This window comes from Oncorhynchus mykiss, chromosome 17 (assembly GCF_057628025.1).
Source record: "Oncorhynchus mykiss isolate SJ-2025 chromosome 17, ASM5762802v1, whole genome shotgun sequence".
NCBI classification, from domain to species: Eukaryota; Metazoa; Chordata; class Actinopteri; order Salmoniformes; family Salmonidae; genus Oncorhynchus; species Oncorhynchus mykiss.
The window spans coordinates 20,371,281-20,394,527 of NC_143038.1; positions in this window are offsets into that span (position 1 = coordinate 20,371,281).

Consider the following 23,247-nt stretch of genomic DNA (forward strand, 5'->3'; position numbering starts at 1 on the left):
TTGACTTTTTATGTGAACTGGCTCAAGTGGTGTTAACCAGAATGATTTCTATATTCAGTCACAAGGCACTACAATGGGGTCCCTGTTCATACTGAATTACGTGCATTTATTCATGGGGAAGTTTGAAGATTTTGTTTATAACGTATTGAGTTTTGCCCACTTTTTAAATGTTGGTTCCGTTACATTGATGATCATTTTTTTTTTTTGGAGTGGAACATATGAGCAATTGGAAGAGTTCAGACTGTTGAATCTTCAATCCAGTGAAGAAGCATTGTTTTTTTGGATGTACTGGTTCGCAAAGACAATGCACTGCGTATCACCCCCCCCCCCCCCACAAAAATCCTGCATTATACATATTCTGTATCTGTTTACTCTTACATGCAGTCTAACAGACAGCAGACAGCTGCTGATGGTCAGAAGTATATGTGATACTGACAATGAATTTGAAAAACAAGCCACCACCTTGTGTGATCCGTTTGCCTCAAAGGGTTATGATGAGAAGTTGTTGTATAATTGTGTTTCTAAAGTATGTAATGTTACACGGGAATGTTTATTGACTCCTACACCGGCCCCTCCTAATGATCAAACTACTGTATTTGTGTCTACTAATTCCTGGTAAATCTTCCATTAAAAATAATTGGCATGTTCTGTCTACAGACCCCTCTGTGGGGCGGGCTTTTCAGAATATCCCTTGATTCACTTTTAAATGTGCTAGAAACCTAAGGGACAGACTGGTAAGAGCAGACTAATATGCACCCCCTCAGCATTTCCTATCTACCCTCTCCTCAGTCGATTTTCCATGTGATAATTGTGTGGCCTCATACAGGAAAAGAAAATGTATCAGGGTAGAATTTATTGTAAAACAACATTTGTTACAAAGAGAGGAATATTATACCCATGCCTTACAAACAGAGAGCCCTAGAGACCTGAACGAAGAACATACATTGGTTTGCTTCTTGTGAGCAACAGGTGCACATTTCTTTGTTTAATTATTATTTTTATTTTGAAGCTCTTGTGGAGAATAGTAGAACATTTATGTAAATAATGAATGTAAGTAATGATTGTGAAACAATAAAGAAGCAGTACTGCAATGTGATAGCATCTATAAATATGAGTGAATGTTTATTTTTTCCAAACGCTGATGAAGGTTGCTGCCGAAACGCGTACATTTGTTCTTACATCTGCTACCAAAAATATGAAAACTTACAGAATACTCCAGTAAGTGCTGGTTTTTCATTTTTTCAAGTATATGCCATTTGAACCCGGCACCCAGACCTTTTGTTACTGCAAACATTTAAGCTGAGCATGCCAATTTCACCAAATGTGTCATATTTAGCTGGAGTTTGTTTATCTAGACAATATGTATGGTATCCATTAGGCCAACCCAAAAGAATGGAGATTTCAGTTGATCTATTTTTGAGAGTCAACTGGTCTTTGGCATCATTGCTGGTTTGAAGGTCAAATCGGTTACATGTTTTTCCAGGTAGCCTGGATTCGGAGCAATATCTCAATTCATTTAATTTGTTTGTCTTTGTCTCCTATCAGCTGGAGGGGGTGAGGAGAATGGCTAATCGGGTGGCCATTCCCAAGGCAGCTCTCTCTCTCTCTCCCTAGTTCCTCACTCGCTGAGCTCATTTGAGTCTGGCAGACAATGGTTTGTGAACCTTAACAGGGTCCCGCCCCTTAATTAAAGAGAAGGTAGTCAGGTCCTTTGATCCACTGTCCCCGCGTTCTATATGGCTCCCGATGTGCCTTTGAAGGGACCAGCGACCGCAAAGCTCCTTTCAACTACCCAGGATCCCCCTGGCTCTCTCGCCACGTGTCTGGGCTTAGCGGCACACCAAGCTTCTGAGAGGAAAGGGGAAAGTGCTGCCCCTGCCATTGTGCACTGGGGGAAGAGATAGCGAGTCGCACTGAGATGCGACAGTTATCAAGGTCCTCAGTTGGTGTTAGAAGTTGTGGCCATTGGTGCAGTTGCTTCTCTGACCTTACGGTGTTCTACTTTACCCTTCATTGGCCCGTGGCACCACAGCAACTTCATGGGGTACACTCTATTACCAATGATTAATATCTTATTGGCTGCTGGGGAGGGCCTAATTTTGATAAGGCAAAATCAATGAATTAGTTGATCAATACTGAATGAACTCTCAACCCCACACAAATCTGTTCAACATCCTAAAGTCCTAAAGAATATATACTAAATGACCAAAAGTATATGGACACCACTTCAAATTAGTGGATTTGGCTTCTTAAGCCACACCCATACCATGTCCACAGACAAACATTGGCAGTAGAATGGCCCGTACTGAAAAGCTCCATGACTTTCAATGTGCCCTGCTATAGCTGCCCCATTCAACTGTAAGTGCTGTTATTTTGAAGTGGAAACGTCTAGGAGCAACAAAGGCTCAGCCACGAAGTGGTAGGCCACAAAAGCTCACTGAACAGGGCAGCCAAGAACTGTTCATCGGGAGCTTCATGAAATGGGTTTCCATGGCCGAGCAGCCGCACACAAGCCTAAGATCACCATGTGCAATGCCAGGTGTTGGCTGGAGGGGTGTAAAGCTCGCTCCCATTGGACTCTGGAGCAGTGGAAACGTGTTCTATGGAGACAAATCTGGGTTTGGAGGATGTCAGGAAAATGCTACCTGCCCGAATGCATAGTGCGAACTGTAAAGTTTGGTGGAGGAAGAATAATGGTTTGGGGCAGTTTTTCATGTTTTGGCCAAGGCCCCTTAGTTCCAGCGAAGGGAGATCTTAATGCTACAGCATACAATTATATTCTAGACGATTCTGTGCTTCCAATTTTGTGGTAATAGTTTGGGGAAGGCGATTTCCTGTTTTAGCCGCCGTGCACAAAGCAAGGTTCAAACATAGATGGTTTGTCGAGATCATGTGGAAGAACTTGACTGGCCTGCAGAGAACTCTGACCTCAACCCAATCGAACACCTTTGAGATTAATTGGAATGAGATGCTCGAAAGCAGGAGTCCACATACCTTTGGCCATGTAGTGTATGTTTTACATAATGCAATTTCAAAATTTGTCAGTGAGACTAACAAGAAAACACATATTTGAGACATCTTAAAGTCTCTGAACCCCTGGGAAAATATAGAATATTCCGCCAAAGTTCTCTTTCAATTTTCCTCTTATTATAGAAACACTGTGGCTTTCCCTAAGTACAGTCAGTCTTGTGTGGCTGGATAAAAAATAATGGAACTCATTTTTCCCCCTCTATTTTGCAAAGCCCTATTATGAGCAAGAGTGGTGAACTGTGCCATTAACAATGCAGTTACACCCTGAGGGAAATTTAGTGGTGGATGACATTGAACTTAAAAGTGTACAGTGAGTTGGCCCATCTGCCCATAAATCAAACAGCTGAACTCAACTCCCTCTTCTTGCATAGATTTGACTGGAATAAAAAAGCTTTTGTTGGCATGGCAGCGTCTTTGGCTGTTGTCTGATAGATGACTACGCCATCATTTCATTATGATATGGGAGACCGACGCAGAGAAATGTAAACAAAATCTGCGCCTGTTGGAAGTAGTGGTGGTGGTGGTGGTGACGGTTGATCGATTGTCTGTAAAAAACGTGTTTTCTCCCTCACTTCTCAAATGAATTTTTCAGAGCTATGGATGCAAAGACTGACGATCCATGAGATCAACATTATAGTTGTAATCATGTTTTGGGGCTATACAGTGTTTGTTTTACAATTATTATTATTATTGTTTCAAACTTTGGAGTAAAACAAGCTTATATTTTAGGTTCTGATTGGTAAGACAGTTGAAGTAAGCTCATGAGGCATTTATACATTATAAACTCAGCAAAAAAAGAAACGTCCTCTCACAGTCAACTGCGTTAACTTAACATGTGTAAATATTTGTATGAACATAACAAGATTTAACAACTGAGACGTAAACTGAACAAGTTCCACAGACATGTGACTAACAGAAATTAAATAATGTGTCCCTGAACGAAGGGGGGGGGTAAAAAAAAATCTAAAGTATCAAAAGCTATCGAAGAGGTACCTTTTTAACAGTGTTCCGTATGCTTAACAATATTGGGTGGGAAGGGGAAATGTAACCCCCTAATTTTTAAAACCCCTCATTGTCCCCCAATAATTAATTGAGTGTGTGGCCTCAGAGTAGCTACAAACAGAGCACTAAGTGGTTCAGACTTCAAACATTTTCCCATCACTTCCGATTAGCCCTTTAAAATGAAAGTATGGTAAAAATAATATTGTCTTGGTTAAATGGTACTCATGATTATGTGATAGTTACTGCTGTCTATTTATTTTATGGATTTTACAGTATTACCACGCCAAAAGTGAATCACTGTACTAATTACGTAAAACTGCACTGTATATTGTAGGTCCTATGACGACTGTACTGGAGTATTCTGATTACTGTAACAGCTCAGACACCCGGTAGGATTGTCAAACGTTTGCTTGCCGACAGTACGTAGCACCTCTGAACAGTGTAGGCAATCAATCGCTTTTGTGTTCACACAGCAAAGACCTTGGAAGTCGTCAGCCTTGTTAAAAGTACTACAAACCAAAAGGTGGCAGTAGCGTTATTTGGCAATGCATGTCCGTGTTTGTTGTTTATGGTGTAGATTCCAAGCTAGTTGCACTAATGTTGTTATTTTGTAGAAAGCCCTTGTTGATACTAGCCAGATGGCCACAGCTAGATAATTACCTAGCAAGATGATGAAAAAACAATTTAATTCACTCTCCATAATTCCATACTGCCAGTCCATAACTAAATGTTTAGCTAGCTAACATTAGCATATTTGTTAGCTAGCTAGCGACACTGCACTAATTTGGTAGCTACCACAGCTAAAATCATTCTGAATGTACCTGTAATCTGGGAGCAGAAATTAAATTGGTCTTCTAATGTAGCACAACATCATCACCAACACCTCATGCGGTTGGTGCTGTTTGATATAAATAGTTCTTACTTTTTGAACCATTTTTTACATAATCGGTTTATAAACATGAGGCAGTAGAATTTGTCCTACGTTTTTGACTTTAACCTTGAATTTAACACTTATTTAGCAGGGAAGTTGGCACAAACATTATTTTCACATTTTATTGATAATCGTGAGGCACACTATCTCAATTTCACTATGAAGAAGACATACAGTACACCCTGCTCTCTAAGGCACCCTGCCACTAGGACCTGTCCTGACAAATAGTGTTTCCCCCTGTCTCACAATGGGATTCGATGAGTTCTATCTTCCGTTGCTAGGGCTGTTGCTAGAACTTGCAAAATTCTGACCGGGTTACGTAATGAACGAAAGCATCCGATGCTATGCTGGTTGGTTGGCTCTATTTTACCTGGTAGCAGTCACAAAGGACGGAGGACGCGTGCAGTTCTAGTTCTATTTCACCTCATAATCCCTCGCTCAGTCCGCGCAAAATTATTACCTCAAAATTGCTATCCAAGGATGGTGTTTTCGATAGTGACTACCTACTGCTTCAGAGGACCGAAAATACTGGAAAGAGAACACTTTCATTACCATATATTTGTCTTTATAAAATAACATATTGTTGAACAGGGAAAAATATTTAAGCTGTTTTAAGATTGATGCTGCTAACGTTAGCTACTATACTTATTTACCTCAGCCTACCTAGCCAGCTAACATTACAGTAAGTAGCAAGCTAGCCAGCTAGCTAGCCAGACAGTTTTATTTAGTTAAAGTTAGCTAGCTAGCATGCTACTGTAACTGTTATTGTAGCTTTCTGTTTGTCGTAGCTTGCACTTTAATGGCATCCCTCGGGGAAATTTTATTTTATCTTTCCAACCAGGCAAAGTACTATGAAGACACCACTGATCTAGACAAGAGGCGCAACATTCAGCTAAAATCACAATTCAGGGTAGAAGTTAACTGGACGGATTTAGCTATGTAACAACCCTTTTCCATCTAGCTAGTTGGTCATCTACATGTTGCTAGCTATACATAGTGTTATATGTCCGTCATATTGAGGTATCTAGCTATAAGTTAAATAGATAGGTGTAAGCGATTATGGTAATTCCAAATGCCCTTAACTAGGTATCTTCGCTAGACAGACAAAGAGAGAGGGAGGAGTAAGAAAGTGAGAAAGAAAGGATGTAAGTGAGAGGGAGAGAGAGTTGGGAAGAGAGTGGAAGACAGACAGAGTGAGATGGAGAGAGAGAAACAGAGAGACAAAGACATCAGTGCAAATGTACTTAGTCTTAGGGAGTAAGAAAGTGAGAATGAAAGGATGAAAGTGAGATGGAGAGAGAGGTGGGAAGAGAGTGGAAGACAGAGATGGAGAGAGAGAAACAGACAGCAGTGCAAATGTACTTAGTCTTGGGTATTTCAACAGCTCTTCTCTTCCAACTTGTTAGGGAATCATATGTACCTACGGGGGAAGAATGCCCAGCCACACAGCAGGGTGATTTTTACAAAGAAGGAGAAGGAGGCCATGCTGACCAAGATGCATGCTGGCCATTTCGGAGTGAAGCGTATGATTGCCAAAATTAACCTAGGCTTTTTCTGATGGGGCATTGTCAAGGAGGTGGACAGCTGGGCAAGTGAAATAACAGACACAGGTAAGAATAAAGTAATCTTCTCTCTAACACTTTAAATGTTAGGGATGGACCTCATCGGACCCTTCACGAAATCCAAGAATGGCAACAGCTAGTGTCACCAATGTGTTTTCTTTTTTTTACATAGTACATAATCAGAAATATTTCAATAGATATCGCTTTCCTACCCCCTCATCCAGGTCTGGTGAATCGACCAACCACAGCCCCAAGACTGCCATGGGCAAGTCCCTTGATGAGTACCAGGAAGGGTGGGAGAACAACCTGATGGTAATTCTCTTTGCAGACAACAGCAGCATACAGGCCTTCGCCGAGTACAAACAGGAGCTGTATATACAATTATTGCAAATAATGTAATCTTTCAAATTTGTGATTGACTTAGTGTTGTTGTTTGTCTATTGCTATTTTTGTATAATGTACAATAAGATCAGTGAAACCCCACCTAATGTGGTGTAAATTGTGGAACCAGATCAGAACTCATTCGAGGATCACCTTCAGGCATGGACTGAGGTTTTTGAACAGATGAAAATGATTGTCCACTGTTAATTTAATTTATGGCCCTCCAAGAGATATGTAAGAAATGTATTTGTAACATGAAATATAATTGCATTTTTTCCTGTTATCAATCAAGGTGAGACTGAACATCGAAAAAACGCAGGAGAAACAGAAGGGGACCAAGGTATGGCAACTGCTTGATCGCCGATTCAAGGCACTACAGAGGGTAGTGCGTACGGCCCAGTACATCAATGGGGCCAAGCTTCCTGCCATCAAGGGACTCTATACCAGGCGGTGTCAGAGGAAGGCCCTAAAAATTGTCAAAGACTTCAGCCAGCCTAGTAATAGACTGTTCTCTCTGCTACCGCACGGCAAATGGTACCGGAGTGCCAAGTCTATGTCCAAGAGGCTTCTAAACAGCCTCTAACCCCAAGCCATAAGACTCCTGAACATCTAATCAAATGGCTACCCAGACTATTTGCATTGCCCCCCCTCTTTTACACTGCTGCTACTCTGGTTTTATCTATGCAGAGTCACTTTAATAACTCTACCTACATGTACATATTACCTCAATTCGTCAAGCCCACGCTCATTGACTCTGTACAGGTACCCCATCTATATAGCCTATTTTACTACTGCTCTTTAATTGTTTGTTATGTATAGTGGGGAGAACAAGTATTTGACACACTGCTGATTTTGCAGGTTTTCCTACTTACAAAGCATGTAGAGGTCTGTAATTTTTAGCATAGGTACACTTCAACTGTGAGAGACGGAATCTAAAACAAAAATCCAGAAAATCACATTGTATGATTTTTAAGTAATTAATTTGCATTTTATTGCATGACATAAGTATTTGATCACCTACCAACCAGTAAGAATTGCGACTCTCACAGACCTGTTAGTTTTTCGTTAAGAAACCCTCCTGTTCTCCACTCATTACCTGTATTAACTGCACCTGTTTGAACTCGTTACCTGTATAAAAGACACCTGTCCACACACTCAATCAAACAGACTCCAACCTCTCCACAATGGCCAAGACCAGGGAGCTGTGTAAGGACATCAGGGATAAAATTGTAGACCTGCACAAGGCAGGACAATAGGCAAGCAGCTTGGTAAGAAGGCAACAACTGTTGGTGCAATTATTAGAAAATGGAAGAAGTTCAAGATGACGATCAATCACCCTCGGTCTGGGGCTCCATGCAAGATCTCACCTCGTGGGGCATCAATGATCATGAAGAAGGTGAGGGATCAGCCCAGAACTACACGGCAGGACCTGGTCAATGACCTGAAGAGAGCTGGGACCACAGTCTCAAAGAAAACCATTAGTAACACACTACGCCGCCATGGATTAAAATCCTGCAGCGCACGCAAGGTCCCCCTGCTCAAGCCAGTGCATGTCCAGGCCCGTCTGAAGTTTGCCAATGACCATCTGGATGATCCAGAGGAGGAATGGGAGAAGGTCATGTGGTCTGATGAGACAAAAATAGAGCTTTTTGGTCTAAACTCCACTCGCCGTGTTTGGAGGAAGAAGAAGGATGAGTACAACCCCAAGAACAGCATCCCAACCGTGAAGCATTGAGGAGGAAACATCAATCTTTGGGGATGCTTTTCCGCATAGGGGACTGGACGACTGCACCGTATTGAGGGGAGGATGGATGGGGCCATGTATCGCAGGATCTTGGCCAACAATATCCTTCCCTCAGTAAGAGCATTGAAGATGGGTCGTGGCTGGGTCTTCCAGCATGACAACGACCCGAAACACACAGCCAGGGCAACTAAGGAGTGGCTCCGTAAGAAGCATCTCAAGGTCCTGGAGTGGCCTAGCCAGTCTCCAGACTTGAACCCAATAGAACATCTTTGGAGGGAGCTGAAAGTCCGTATTGCCCAGCGACAGCCCCGAAACCTGAAGGATCTGGAGAAGGTCTGTATGGAGGAGTGGGCCAAAACCCTTGCTGCAGTGTGTGCAAACCTGGTCAAGAACTACAGGAAACATATGATCTATGTAAGTGCAAACAATGGTTTCTGGACCAAATATTAAGTTCTGCTTTTCTGATGTATCAAATACTTATGGCATGCAATAAAATGCTAATTAATTAATTAAAAATCATACAATGTGATTTTCTGGATTTTTTTTTCTCCCACAGTTGAAGTGTACCTATGATTAAAATTACAGACCTCTACATGCTTTGTAAGTAGGAAAACCTGCAAAATCGGGAGTGTATCAAATACTTGTTCTCCCCACTGTATATTTTTTAGGTATTTTTCTTAAAACTGCATTGTTGGTTAGGGCTTGTAAGTAAGAATTTCACTGTAAGTTGCATGTGACAAATATTTTAGTTGAAGTGCTGCAATATCCAGGTAATTACTTGGTTTGGAAGAAAGACGAAAGGAAGGCGAGACCTGGGACACCTTGCTGCTCTTTCACTCCTAGCTGTGGTCACCATCTGTTAACGTCACACCCTGATCTGTTTCACCGGTCTTTGTGGTCGTCTCCACCCCCTTCCAGGTGTCACCCATCTTCCCGGCTCCGACAGAGATGCCCCCCTCGCTTTGTGTTCTTAGGAAACTATGCAGTATTTTTTTTTTATGTATTATTTTTTACACTGTTACCCCAAGAAATCTTAAGTCTTATTACATACAGCCGGGAGGAAATATTGGATATAAGAGCAACGTCAATTTACCAACATTATGACCAGGAATGAGACTTTCCCGAAGCGGATCCTCTGTTTGGTCCACCACCCAGGACAATGGATCGGATCCCAGCAGGCGGCCCAAAACAACAGAGCCGCAGAAGGGGCAGACGGAGCGGTCTTCTGGTCAGGTTACGTAGACGGGCACATCGCCCACCGCTCCTGAGTATACTACTAGACAACTTCCAGTTTCTTGACAACAAGGTAGACGAAATCCGAGCAAGGGTTTCCTTCCAGAGAGACATCAGAGATTGTAACATTCTTTGTTTCACGGAAACATGGCTCACTCGGGACATGTTATCAGAGTCGGTACAGCCACCTGGTTTCTTCATGCATTGCGCCGACAGAAACAAACATCTCTCTAGTAAGAAGAAGGATGGGGGTGTATGCCTTATGATTAGATTAACGAGTCGTGGCAGACACATCGACGGCCTGATAGAACTTCACTGGACTATGTAAACTGAAAACCACATATCCCGAGGCTGCATTTATTGTAGCTGGGGATGTTAACCTCTCTGGGACGCCCCACCTTGCCAAAAGGCAGGAAAAATGCAGAGCGCCAAATTCCAAATTGAAATAAATTACTATAAAAATCTAACTTACATTAAATCAGACATGCAAGATAGAAAATTAAAGCTACACTTGTTGTGAATCCAGCCAACATGTCAGATTTCAAAAAGGCTTTTCGGCGAAAGCAAACGATGCTATTATCTGAGGATAGCACCTCCGTAAACAAAGAGAGAAAAGCATATTTCAACCCTGCAGGCATGACACAAAACACGGAAATAAAAATATAATTCATGCCTTACCTTTGATGAGCTTCTTTTTTTGGCACTCCAATATGTCCCATAAACATCACAAATGGTCCTTTTGTTCGATTAATTCCGTCGATATATATCCAAAATGTCCATTTATTTGGCGAGTTTGATGCAGAAAAACACAGGTTCCAACTTCCGCAACTTGACTACAAAATATCTCAAAAGTTAACTGTAAACTTTGCCAAAACATTTAAAACTACTTTTGCAATACAACTTTAGGTATTTTATTACGTAAATAATGTGTTCAATACAAGAGGAAAACAAACTGTAGCTAGCTTTCTGGTCACCCGCCTCTAACAATACACTACAAGTGACCCTTGTTCTGAACAGGGCTACTTCTTCATTACACAAAGGAAAAACCTCAACCAATTTTTAAAGACTTGACATCCAGTGGAAGCGATAGGAACTGCAAGAAGGTCCCTCAGAAATCTGGATACCCATTGAAAAGAGAGTGACCTCAAAAAAAATCTGAATGGTTTGTCCTCTGGGTTTCGCCTGCTAAGTTCTCTTATACTCACAGACACGATTCAAACAGTTTTAGAAACTTCAGAGTGTTTTCTATCCCAATCTACAAATAATATGCATGTCTTATCTTCTGGGGATGAGTAGCAGGCAGTTGAATTTGGGCAAGGCTAATCTGACAACAAGGCTTCCTAAATTTCATCAGCATATCGAAAGCGCGACCCGGGCTGGGAAAATTCTGGATCATTGTTACTCTAACTTCAGCGATGCATACAAAGCCATCCCTCACCATACTTTCGGCAAATCTGACCACGACTCCATTTTATTGCTCCCAGCCTATAGACAGACACTAAAGCAGGCAATGCCCATGCTCAGGTCTGTTCAAGGCTGGTCCGACCAATCTGATTCTACCCTTCAAGATTGCTTCGGTCACGTGGACTTGGATATGTTCCAGAAAGCATTGAACAACAACATTGATGTTTACGCTGATTTGATGAGCAAGAATAGTGCATTGGTGGCTGTTCCCACATGCTTCAAGAGGGCCACCATTGTTCCAGTTCAAAAAGAAAGCTAAGGTAACTGAGCTAAACGACTAACTCACTTACGTTATCATGAAGTGCTTTTGAGAGACTAGTCAAGGATCATACCACCTTCACCTAACTGACACCCTAGACCCACTCCAATTTGCTTACTGCTCCAATAGGTCCACAGATGACACAATCACAATCACACTGCCCTAACCCATCTGGACAAGAGGAATACCTATGTAAGAATGCTGTTCATCGCCCTGTGCAATTGGGTCCTGGACTTTCTAACGGGCCACCATCAGGTGGTGAGGGTAGGTAACAACATCTCCACCCCGCTGATCCTCAACACTGGGGCCCCACAAGTGTGCGTTCTCAGCCCACTCATCTACTCCCTGTTCACCCATGACTGCAATGGCCATGCATGCCTCCAACTCAATCATCAAGATTGCAGATGACACTACAGTGGTAGGCTTAATTACCAACAATGACGAGACGGCCTACAAGGGGGGAGGTGAGGGCTCTCGGGGGGGTGGTGTCCGGAAAACAAACTCACACTCAATGTCAACAAAAGAAAGGAGATGACCGTGGACTTCAGGAAACAGCAGAGGGAGCAGCCCCCTATCCACATCGATGGGACAGTAGTGGAGAAGGTGGAAAGTTTTAAGTTCCTCGGCGTACACATCACAGACAAACTGAAATGGTCCACCCACACAGACAGCGTGGTGAAGAAGGCACAACACTAGAAGCACAAGCATTTCGCTACATTAACATCTGCTAACCATGTGTATGTAACCAATAAAATTTGATTTGTCCCCGGTGTACTTATACCTATGTTCTGTTTGTCTGTTGCCAGTTCGTTTTGTTTTTGTCAAGCCTACCATTGTTTTTTCCCGTGCTCCTGTCTGTCTCTAGTTCCTGTTTTCTAGCTTTCCCGGTTTTGACCATTCTGCTTGCCCTGACCCCGAGCATGCCTGTCGTTCTGTACCTTTTGGACTCTTCTCTGGACGACTGACCTCTGCCTGCCCTTGACCTTGCGTTTGCCTGCCGCCCTGTTTGATTAATACACTTTTGTTACTTCGAAACTGCCTGCATCTGCGTCTTCTCCTGATCCTTGATAATATGAACCTGCCATGATGGACCCAGCAAACCCTGACAAGCTCAGCAACGACGTCTCCTCCCACAGAGCCAATATTGGAAGGCACGAGAGTTTGCTTCATGGTCTTATGGAAGGGTTCCAGACCTTGGCTGAACGCCATGACCGTGCGTTGAACAATTTGCTGGAGCAATTCTGCGGGTTCTCTGTCAGGCACCCTACCACAACGGTAACCTCCCAGCCCCTCAGTAACCTGGCTGTTAGCAGCGTGGCCTTCCCAGCCACCCCGGTTTCCCGAGAGCCACGCTTACCTGCCCCGGTAAGAGTCGGGAACCTGTCGGGTGTTTCTCGCCCAGTGCGCTCACATCCTTGAGCTCCAGCCCTAATCCTTTCCATCATACCACTCAAAGATACCGTAACTCATCATGCTGATGTCCTGGGAGGGCTCTCCCTGGGCTGCGGCCGTGTGGGAACAACAGTCGACCGTATGCTTCAATCTGGAAGAGTTCATGGCGGAGGTTTTTGATTCTCCATTATCAGGGAGAGAGACTGCCCGGAAGTTACTCCAGCTTCGGCAAGACTCCCGCAGTGTGGCAGACTATACGGTGGATTTACACACATTGGCAGCTAAGAGTGCCTGGAACCCGTAATTGCTGTTTGTCACGTTCCTGCATGGAGTATCGGAGGAAGTTGAGGACAAACTAGCAGTCCGGGAACTACCAACAGATCTCGACTCGCTCATTGCCTTGACCATCCGGATTGATGGGCGGCTACGGAAATGTAGGAAAGAGAGGTCCGATTCCACTCGCCCATCCAAGGAATCCACCTCGCCTCTGAGGCATCCCGGAAGTCCCTGACGTCTTCGTTGCCAAGAGGACCTGAGGCTACCCGAGTTCCCTCGAATGTCCCCAAAGTCTGCCGATTCACCTCTTCCTCAGCCAATGCAACTAGGCAAAGCTAGGCTGTCCCCAGCCGAACGTACCGGCTTCACACGTAGAGTTGCCCTTATTTTCGGACTTCCAGTAATTGTGTGTCCTCCTGTCCACTAAAAGTCTCCCACAATACCACTCCCATCAACCTATGAGTGTCAGGGAACAACAGCGAGGCTATCCAATTCATGCTGATTAAATCCTCAGGTTCCCGTGGAAAATGGAATTCTCTTGGCTGCCACGCCCGTTCTGCCACGCCCATTGCCTGAAGTCAGCGCAGCCTTCCCCGGGACATCTTCCAACAGGCTCGGAAGTTGCCCCGGACGTCTCCGCTATTCCAGCGGAGTACCAGGACCTCTGGAATGTTTTCAGTTAGGCCACTTCACTTCCTCTTCACCAACCCTATGACTGCAGGATTGACCTTCCCTCAGGCACCACACTGCCCTGGGGACGACTGTACTCTCTGTCGGGTCCAGAGACCAAGGCTATGGAGACCTACATCGAGGATTCCCTAGTTACAGGGTATATCCATCCTTCCGCCTCCCCCGCCCATGCATCGACTACCGGGGCCTCAATGACATTCCGGGACCCCAACCACCGCTTCACCACAGTTCCCATATTGCTTCATCCTGACACCCTGTCCCGTCAGTTTGTGGTGGAGGCTGATGCTTCGAATTTCGGAGTGGGGGCCGTCCTGCCCTGGACCTCAAGCTACATCCCAGTGCCTTCTTCTACCATTGCCTCAACGCCACGGAGTGGAATTACATTGTGGGGGATCGTGAGCTTCTCGCGGTGAAGAAGGCATTAGAGGAGTGGAGTCACCGGTTAGAGGGGGCGGACAGATCAAAAGAACATGAAATATCTCTGCATCTCAATTACAGGCAAGCTAGGTGGGTTTAACTTCTCCCTCTCCTACTGACCGGGATCCAAGAATATCAAGCCAGAAGCGTTGTCACGCCGCTATGGCCTCGCTTGTCTCCGCGTTCATCGCCACCTGCACGGTCTGTGCGCAGAACAAGACTCCTCGGCAAGCTCCGGCTGGTCTCCTTCAATCACTGCCTGTCCCTCACCATCCCTGGTCTCACATATCCCTGGACTTCGTCACAGGTCTTTGATAAGAGAATTATGTTCTCCAGGTAAATCACACAGTTTAATTATATTACTCTCAGTCTGCAAACCAGAATTTGTAAGATCCTGGCTGAATGAAACAGACAGAGGCCCAGCTAAATGGTCAAAAAGGTTTATTCACGGAACAATCTAAAGTAAAGAATACAAAACAATTAATTTTATACTGACTTCTCACGCCCACACATACCCACACACACATGCACACAAACAGACACACACACGTCCTGCTACGCACACACTGTCTGTCTAACTACACAGCTGACAGAGATAGGGGCCTTGTCCTTGAGATGTACTCCCTGTTCTCTCCCAAATCTCTAGTCAGGTCGGCACCAAGCTCAGACAGTCTGTGTTTAAAATACCATAAAGACAGATTGTTTTACCCTAATTCTGACTAGGACTACACATTTATTGATTATGATTTTATACATTCTAATCAATTCCATACAATTATATGTTTCAGGGCTGAGTATTCTAATCATTCAATTAACAGACAATTCTCACCTATCAATCCACCCTAAATGACTAAATAATACACACTGATACATCGATTGTATACAAGAATAATCCAGACCAATACTTTGCTTATCATATCCTGCCATATGTTACACCATCTATTGCAATCCCAACGGTTTCTTCCCTTTCTGGGTAGGGAGAACTCCTTCCCTGCTATTAGATTCACAGTGGTCAGAAGTGCTCTGCCACAGGTCCTTGTCTGCTATGATCCAAACACATTTCCATATGATTTACAGTGACAGGGTGCCTTTTAATTATTGCCTAAACATTAACTACAATAAAGAACACGTCTATTTTTATTAATGTTGTCAATGTCGATCAAAATCAATCTCAAAAAATCAATATGTGTATTTTCATTCCTCATCCAATGACAGTTATAGGCCTACAATAGGTATCCTAACACAATCTTCATAAAAAACAGTCTTAAACCCTCAAAAATAGTCTCATCCAACATTGCCTCCTCATAGTTAAAAATCTCTTGCGACGAGCAATCCCGTATCCTGGAGCGTAATCATAGCCTCAAATGCATTAGCATAACGCAGCGGACATAAATACCCCTAGAAACTTTTCCTATTCATGAAAATCGCAAATGAAATTAAATAAATATATTCAAACACAACCTTAGCCTTTTGTTAACAACACTGTCATCTCAGATTTTCAAAATATGCGTTACAGCCAACGCTAGACAAGCATTTGTGTAAGTTTATCATGGCATAATGCTATGCTAGCTCTGCTGGCAGCAGGCAACATTTTCACGAAAATAGGAAAAGCAACCAAATTAAATTATTTACCTTTGAAGAACTTCAGATGCTTTCATTTCACTCAGGAGACTCCCAGTTAGATAGCAAATGTTCCTTTTTTCCCAAAATATTATTTTTGTAGGCGAAATAGCTCCCGTTTCTTCATCATGCTTGGCTGAGAAATCGACCGGAAAATGCTGCAACTATAACGCCAAACTTTTTTCAAAATATGCTCCATAATATCAACAGAAACACGGCAAACGTTGTTTAGGATCCATCCTCAAGGTGTTTTTAACATATATAGTCGATAATATATCCGTCGAGGCAATTGGTTTCTCATAAGAAGCGATTGGAAAAATGGCTACCTCAGTATTTTACGCAAGATTTTCTGCGGGAGACACCATGTGACCACATGCTATATATGGTCCCTTACGGCCATTCTTCAATGGAAATGCCTCAAAAGACGTCACAATGCTGTAGACACCTTGGGGAAAACGAGGAAAACGTAAGCTCATTCGTAGCTCATTCACAGCCATATAAGGAGTCATTGGCATGAGGCGGTTTCAAAAAATGCGGCACTTCCTGGTTGGATTTTTATCTGGGTTTCGCCTGTAACCTCAGTTCTGTGGCACTCACAGACAATATCTTTGCAGTTTTGGAAACGTCAGAGTGTTTTCTTTCCAAAGCTGTCAATTATATGCATAGTCGAGCATCTTTTCGTTACAAAATATCTTGTTTAAAACTGGAACGTTTTTCATCCAACATTTTTAATAGCGCCCCCTAATGCATAACAGAAACGAAGCCATCTCCATGGCCTGGAGGTCCATATTCATCATCACACAGGCCGGAGCTCGAAATCGGTCCGTACCTCACCATCTGTTGAGTCATTGACCTCTCCAGAGTCCAGATAAGCAAAACTTTCACACAAGGGACCAAACAACACCCACACAGAACCAAAACACTCATACAGGTGAAGGTTGTCCACAACAGTGATTATGACATTTTTCCATTTCCCAAACACACTATCGAACCAATTTGTTAGAGAATAATCTACCCCAGAGTTCTCAGCCAATTCATGAGCTAAAGTGGTTAAACCAGCCAGGGCCTTGGTCACTGATCCGTCTGGAGCTGTGTTATCGAGGATAAACGTACAACATTCTGCCCCGAAGATGACACACCCCACCCTTTTTCAGCCAATAGCATGTCCAATGCGATCCTGCCACACCATCAAACTCGTGCCGGCGGTTTGTTCTGCCAAACCTTTTATCGCATCTCTAGTGTAGTTGATGAAACGCTGCTGGTTATAGTAGATATTATTAATCCAATCTACATTTTTATTGAGTGTTGACCATCAGAAAATACTTGATTCCAAGCCAGTCCATATCTGATTCCTGGCTTTGAACTCATCGGGCACCTCCCTTGGAACTCCAATGCTGTCAATGTAAACTCTATTGTCAAAAGATCACTTCGTCTTATTCTTCCACCTGGCTCTAGGTATTTGTGTGGGATAAGGGTGAAGGGCATGCCCAACTGCACCAGTGTACATACACCGGTCCAATTTGTTGGCAGGCTAGGCCACAGCTCCATCCCTCCACATAACCATCAGACATCCGTTCTGGGCCTTTTTATCTTACTAAAATCCTCAGAACGCAACCACCCAGCCAGGTCCCTCATTGTCTTGTCAGCTGTGACATCCTCTGTCCTATAGCATGTTTTTACTTCCCTTACGTCCCATCCCTTTGGGATGTATGGGGCCATACAATAATAGTGGCCACCTGTAACTGTGAAATGGGGCAGCCTGGAGGTGATGGCCACATGGGGATACAGTTTGGCTGTGGCACAGGCATAACATTCTTCTTTCACTACTGATCTGGCTGTATACTGGATCCATTCTAACCAAAGGATAGAATCTCCATAACCAGTTTCCACCTCAATCACTTCCTTCAGATCTTTCGTCTTCACTATCTTCACCGGCCCTTGGCTCTGGACTACTCCGCTGTCAGTGTCTGTTGTCAGACGCTCTGCTTGTTTTTTTGCTGACGATATAGTTAGCCCCTGTCCTAACCTCCTCTACCCAAAACGAATGCTAACCATATCATATGCTTTCTGTACTAATGAAATCTCTCCTTCGGGTGTCCACTGTATTTCATCTAACAATAACATGGGTTAACCTTAAATCAGTCTCATCAATAATTTAATATTTGTTGCATAGTGTGGGATACATTATCTACAGTAATTTACCATCCCTAAGAACTGCAACTTATTTATTTTCATAAATGATCTTAAGGCTTATAAAATCAATATTTTTCTCTCAATGTATTGTCCTGCCCTGTTTGCTAAAAAATATGTCCTGTCCAAACCTCAAAGGATCACATCTTCCCCTATTTATTATCGATGATTAACCTCTTGAACCTCAAAGATATTGTCTGTGAGTGCCACAGAACTAATGCTACAGGCGAAATCAAGATGAAATTTCATACAGCAAGTGAGCCAGATTTTGAATGCGCTGTGTTCCAATGTCTCCTTATATGGCTGTGAATGCGCAAGGAATGAGCCTACACTTTCTGTCGTTTCCCCAAGGTGTTTGCAGCATTGTGACGTATTTGTAGGCATATCATTGGAAAATTTACCATAAGAGACTACATTTACCAGGTATCCGCTCGGTGTCCTCCGTCGAAACTATTGCGTAATCTCCAGGTGCGTGCATTTTTCAATTTTGAACAGAGGAGAAACCAAACTGCCACGAGTGATTTATCATTGAATAGATATGTGAAAAACACCCTGAGGATTGATTCTAAACAACGTTTGCCATGTTTCTGTTGATATTATGGAGTTAATTTGGAAAAAAGTTTGCCGTTGTAATGACTGAATTTTCGTTTTTTTTTCTTAGCCAAATGTGATGAACAAAACAGAGCGATTTCTCCTACACAAATAATCTTTTAGGAAAAACTGAACATTTGCTATCTAACTGAGAGTCTCCTCATTGAAAACATCCAAAGTTCTTCAAAGGTAAATGATTTTACTTGAATACTTTTCTTGTTTTTGTGAAAATGTTGCCTGCTGAATGCTAGGCTTAATGCTATGCTAGCTATCAATACTCTTACACAAATGCTTGTGTAGCTATGGTTGAAAAGCATTTTTTGAAAATCTGAGATGACAGTGTTGTTAACAAAAGGCTAAGCTTGTGAGCCAATATATTTATTTCATTTCATTTGCAATTTTCCTGAATAGTTAACGTTGCGTTATGCTAATGAGCTTGAGGCTATAATTACGCTCCCGGATACGAGATTGCTCGTCGCAACAGGTTAATAGGATTTCTGTTCCTGTTGTAATCTCCGAGGAAAGCAATTTTTAATTGTTGACTATATGGGGCCTTGAGTCCCTCCACTGCCGGGGATTATTTTAACCCAATATTCTCCCGGAGCATCAAGAAAGTTGGCACTTAGTCCAAGGCTATGCCATTTCTTTCTTCTCATTGGTTCAAATTACAACTATTTCAAGGAACTATAACCTCGTTAATAATTATCAGTTATTCAATTTACCTTAAAATCAGTTTCACAAATGACCACAAATTCATTATCCAAATGGCCCTCCCATGAGGCTGATCAGACCACAAGGGAAAGCCATGATAGAGGTCAAAGGTTATACTACCCTTTTACAGTCATTTTCCATACTATATTAGACAAATTAAAGAACCCTTTATCTAAAGAGTTCACGTGTTTAGTGAAAAAAAAACGTATAATATTCTATAGGTGAGTGTATGCCTTTAAGATATCTTGTTGCTGAGAAACATGGAAATCCCCTCAAACCCAAACGTTTACTACAAACCAAACCTAATAATTATAATAATTATATTGTACTCCCTCAAATCATTAGTTTTAAATTTCCTTAATGATTATATCTAAAACCTATTCAGTCTCTCTTCAAACAGTCTCCCCCAAATGCTTGATAGGAATACCCTGCCACTAGACACGCACAACTGTGATAAACGTGCACTGTCCCTTTAAAATAAAATCAGCTCCACCGGCATGGTTCCACGTAATGGAAACAGATTATAACGTTAGTATACAAATGCCAGATCTTGAACAGAACTTACAACATTAATCAAAATTGTATTGGCAGAAGTACAGAAAAGAGTCTGTACCCGAACAACTGTCAAAACAATTTGAGTACCGTTATTATGTGTTCTACTTTGACACAGTTTTATGTTATTCCTCCTGCAACTTACCCTCTACTCAAACTGAGCTCCGTTTTAAGTCTATCGCAAGCTTTACAACTTTCTCTACTCCAAATTTTAAAAGTACCATGTACTTCGCTAAATTTATAACATATGTCAGTCAATCCCTAAGAATAATAACATTTCGATGGGCCCAACTCTATCGTAATTGTCTCTTCGTTATTATTTTAGAATGAATTAGATTTAGGTAACTGTCTCTCCTATGATTCAGTATTTTAAATACGACTCCATTCCCAATACATTGTTCTACCGGACCATTTAGGCAAGACAACGCATTCCATCAAAATCACCCGGCTATTATTTAGAATGGATTAGTCTTTCAATTGATCCTAAACAAGCTATTAAAACGTTCAGTTTATATCCTAAACAAACACTAACTAACCGTATCTCTCCCGGCAAAACATATCAGTATTTGAATTACAATCAGAATGAATGTAGTCTATCGGTGCCAAGGCTGAGATATGAACCAGAGTCTCCTGCGTTGTAGGCAATGCTATTGAAATGATTGAGACAAAAATAGCCCTAATTTAAAGGTCCAAGCTTCCCCAGCGAGGATTCTCCCTACTCTCGCTCTCCTTGTCTCTGCCTTTCTCTTTCTCTCCCGATTGTCGTGCCTGACCTTCCCCTTAGTTGAATTACAATTTCGGTGGTTGTGCCCTATTCTGTCACAATTTTTACAGGGAGCATTACACTCCCGGGCAAAATGTCCTGTATCATTGCAATTGAAACATTTTCTATCGTCTGATCCTGTCCATTTTCCCTTCCCTCTTAGGTCCCTCCCCTTAGGCCTCCTTTATGTTTGCCTACAATTACCCCGATAGTTACGGTCAGATGCTCTCTGTTCTCTCTGTTTACAGGCTCAGTGATAATGGCCTATTTTATTGCAGTGTTTACACAGAGCCTCACAATCTCTAGCAAAATGACCAGGTTTGTGACAGTTAAAGCATCTATCTCCCCCTTTCTTCTGACTGTTTCTATCCACTTTTCTTGACATTCTCCCTTTCTCTACCTCTATGCACTTTCTCAATAAGTTTGCTAAATCCTGTCCTAGTTCGGTTAAATCTTTCCTGACTTCCCCTAGGGCAGCTAGCCCTATCCTTTATCTTTCCTAGTTTCTGGCTACTTACATCTTCCCTCTTTTTTTACTTCCTTTTTCTTTTCTCTCTTCCTCCCTTCGGCTAACCATACCCTCGCTGTGTCTAGCCCCTCTGCCTTGTCTCCACATGTCAAACGTATTCGACGTATCATCAGTTCCAACTTTTCTACGTCCAAACTCCCATCAAATTCATACTTCTTCCTCCACCTTGCCCAGTATTAGACATTTATTTTAACTGCATATACCCCATATCTCCAGTTAACTGCGGAACCTCCTTTGAGGATTTACTACCCATTGCTAGTAACCCTTATGGTGGCTATGCTTATTCTCAACTCACTCTAGGGGTATCTATTTCTATGATCTATGTATGTGCTTTTTACCATTGTCCAAGTAGTATAGGAGCTCTCCTGAACCTATGTTGAGAAATACCTCCGTTAATCTTTCCTATATTTGTATGAATCCCTATATATTATTTAGATCTCACCCGTGTACAACTATAAGCTATTTTCCAGGAGTCGTAAATCCCTAGTCAGCAGCCTATTTTTCTGTTGTTGCTTGTTCTTTTGACGTTAATATCTTGTATCTCACTCCGCTATATTCGGTTTCCCTTCTCTCTTCTTTAGTTTATGTAGGTAGTGTAGTGTCCACTGATAGTCTTGGTGTCACTGATACCTCGTGTCATTTACGGACCTTCTAATATATTAAAATCGAATATTCTTTAGATTAGTTTGGTACTGCAGATACCCGGTGTCATTACGGACCCCCTTCTACTGTTTCCTAGGTGGCTCTACACCCAATTCCTACCTTCCATTTGCATAGAATACTTTGTTGCCTTTAAAACTTTTCTCTACACAAAATTCTAAAAGGTCACCAGGTAAGAATGCCCTACTACGGGAATTTAAAATCAAGACCTCAACTACGCCAAAAACAAACAACTATATTTCTGAATGTAGCCCAAGCGTCAATTCCCCAAATGCTTGAATAAAGCTTTACTGACCTTCTCGTAGACTGTGAAAAGCAATGTAGTTTGGATCTCGTCACCACCTCTGTCGTATACCAGTTCACCCACTGGCCTGAAATAAACACTAAATTCAGAGGTTAGGTCTTTGTCTTACGGATCCTTGATCCGCCCATGCATGGTTCTCAGCAGTTCCTTGCTACGACAGAGGCAGGTATTGAGATCCGGCTCGAAGGACCAATTGATAAGAGAATTATGTTCTCCAGGTACATCACCCAATTGAATTATATTACTCTCAGTCTGCAAATCAGAATTTGTAAGATCCTGGTCGAATGAAACAGACGGAGGCCCAGCTAAATAGTCAAAAAGGTTTATTCACGGAACGTTCTAAAGTCAAGAATATAAAACAATTAATTTTATACTGACTTCTCATGCCCACGCATTCACACAGCCATACGCACACACACACACACACACACACACACACACACACACATATATAAGACATATTGTTTTACCCTAATTCTGACTAGGACTACACATTTATTGATCATGATTTTATACATTCTAATCAATTCCATACAATTATATGTTTCAGGGTGGAATATTCTAATCATTCAATTAACAGACAATTCTCACCTATCAGTCTTCCCCCGTCTGTTGGCAACACCGTCAGTAGTGGACCGGTTTTCCAAAGCCGGCCATTTCATTCCTTTCCCCAAGCTACCCTCATGGACTCCCGGTAGACATGGTCTCTAACCGGGGTCCTCAGGTGTCATCCCGGTTCTGTATGTGTATTTCTATTTAACGTGGATCCCAACAGCTACTCTTCAACAGTCTTTAGACATTTTTCAAAATAAAAGCCTGAAACTGAGCGAGAAAGATAACATTGCGTCGGTGGATAGCTGTGTGTTCCCATGAGTTTTGCTTGCGCAACACAGTGGGGCAGCCATTGACTCTCCCTCTCCTACTGAAAAAGAGACAGTGCCGGTTG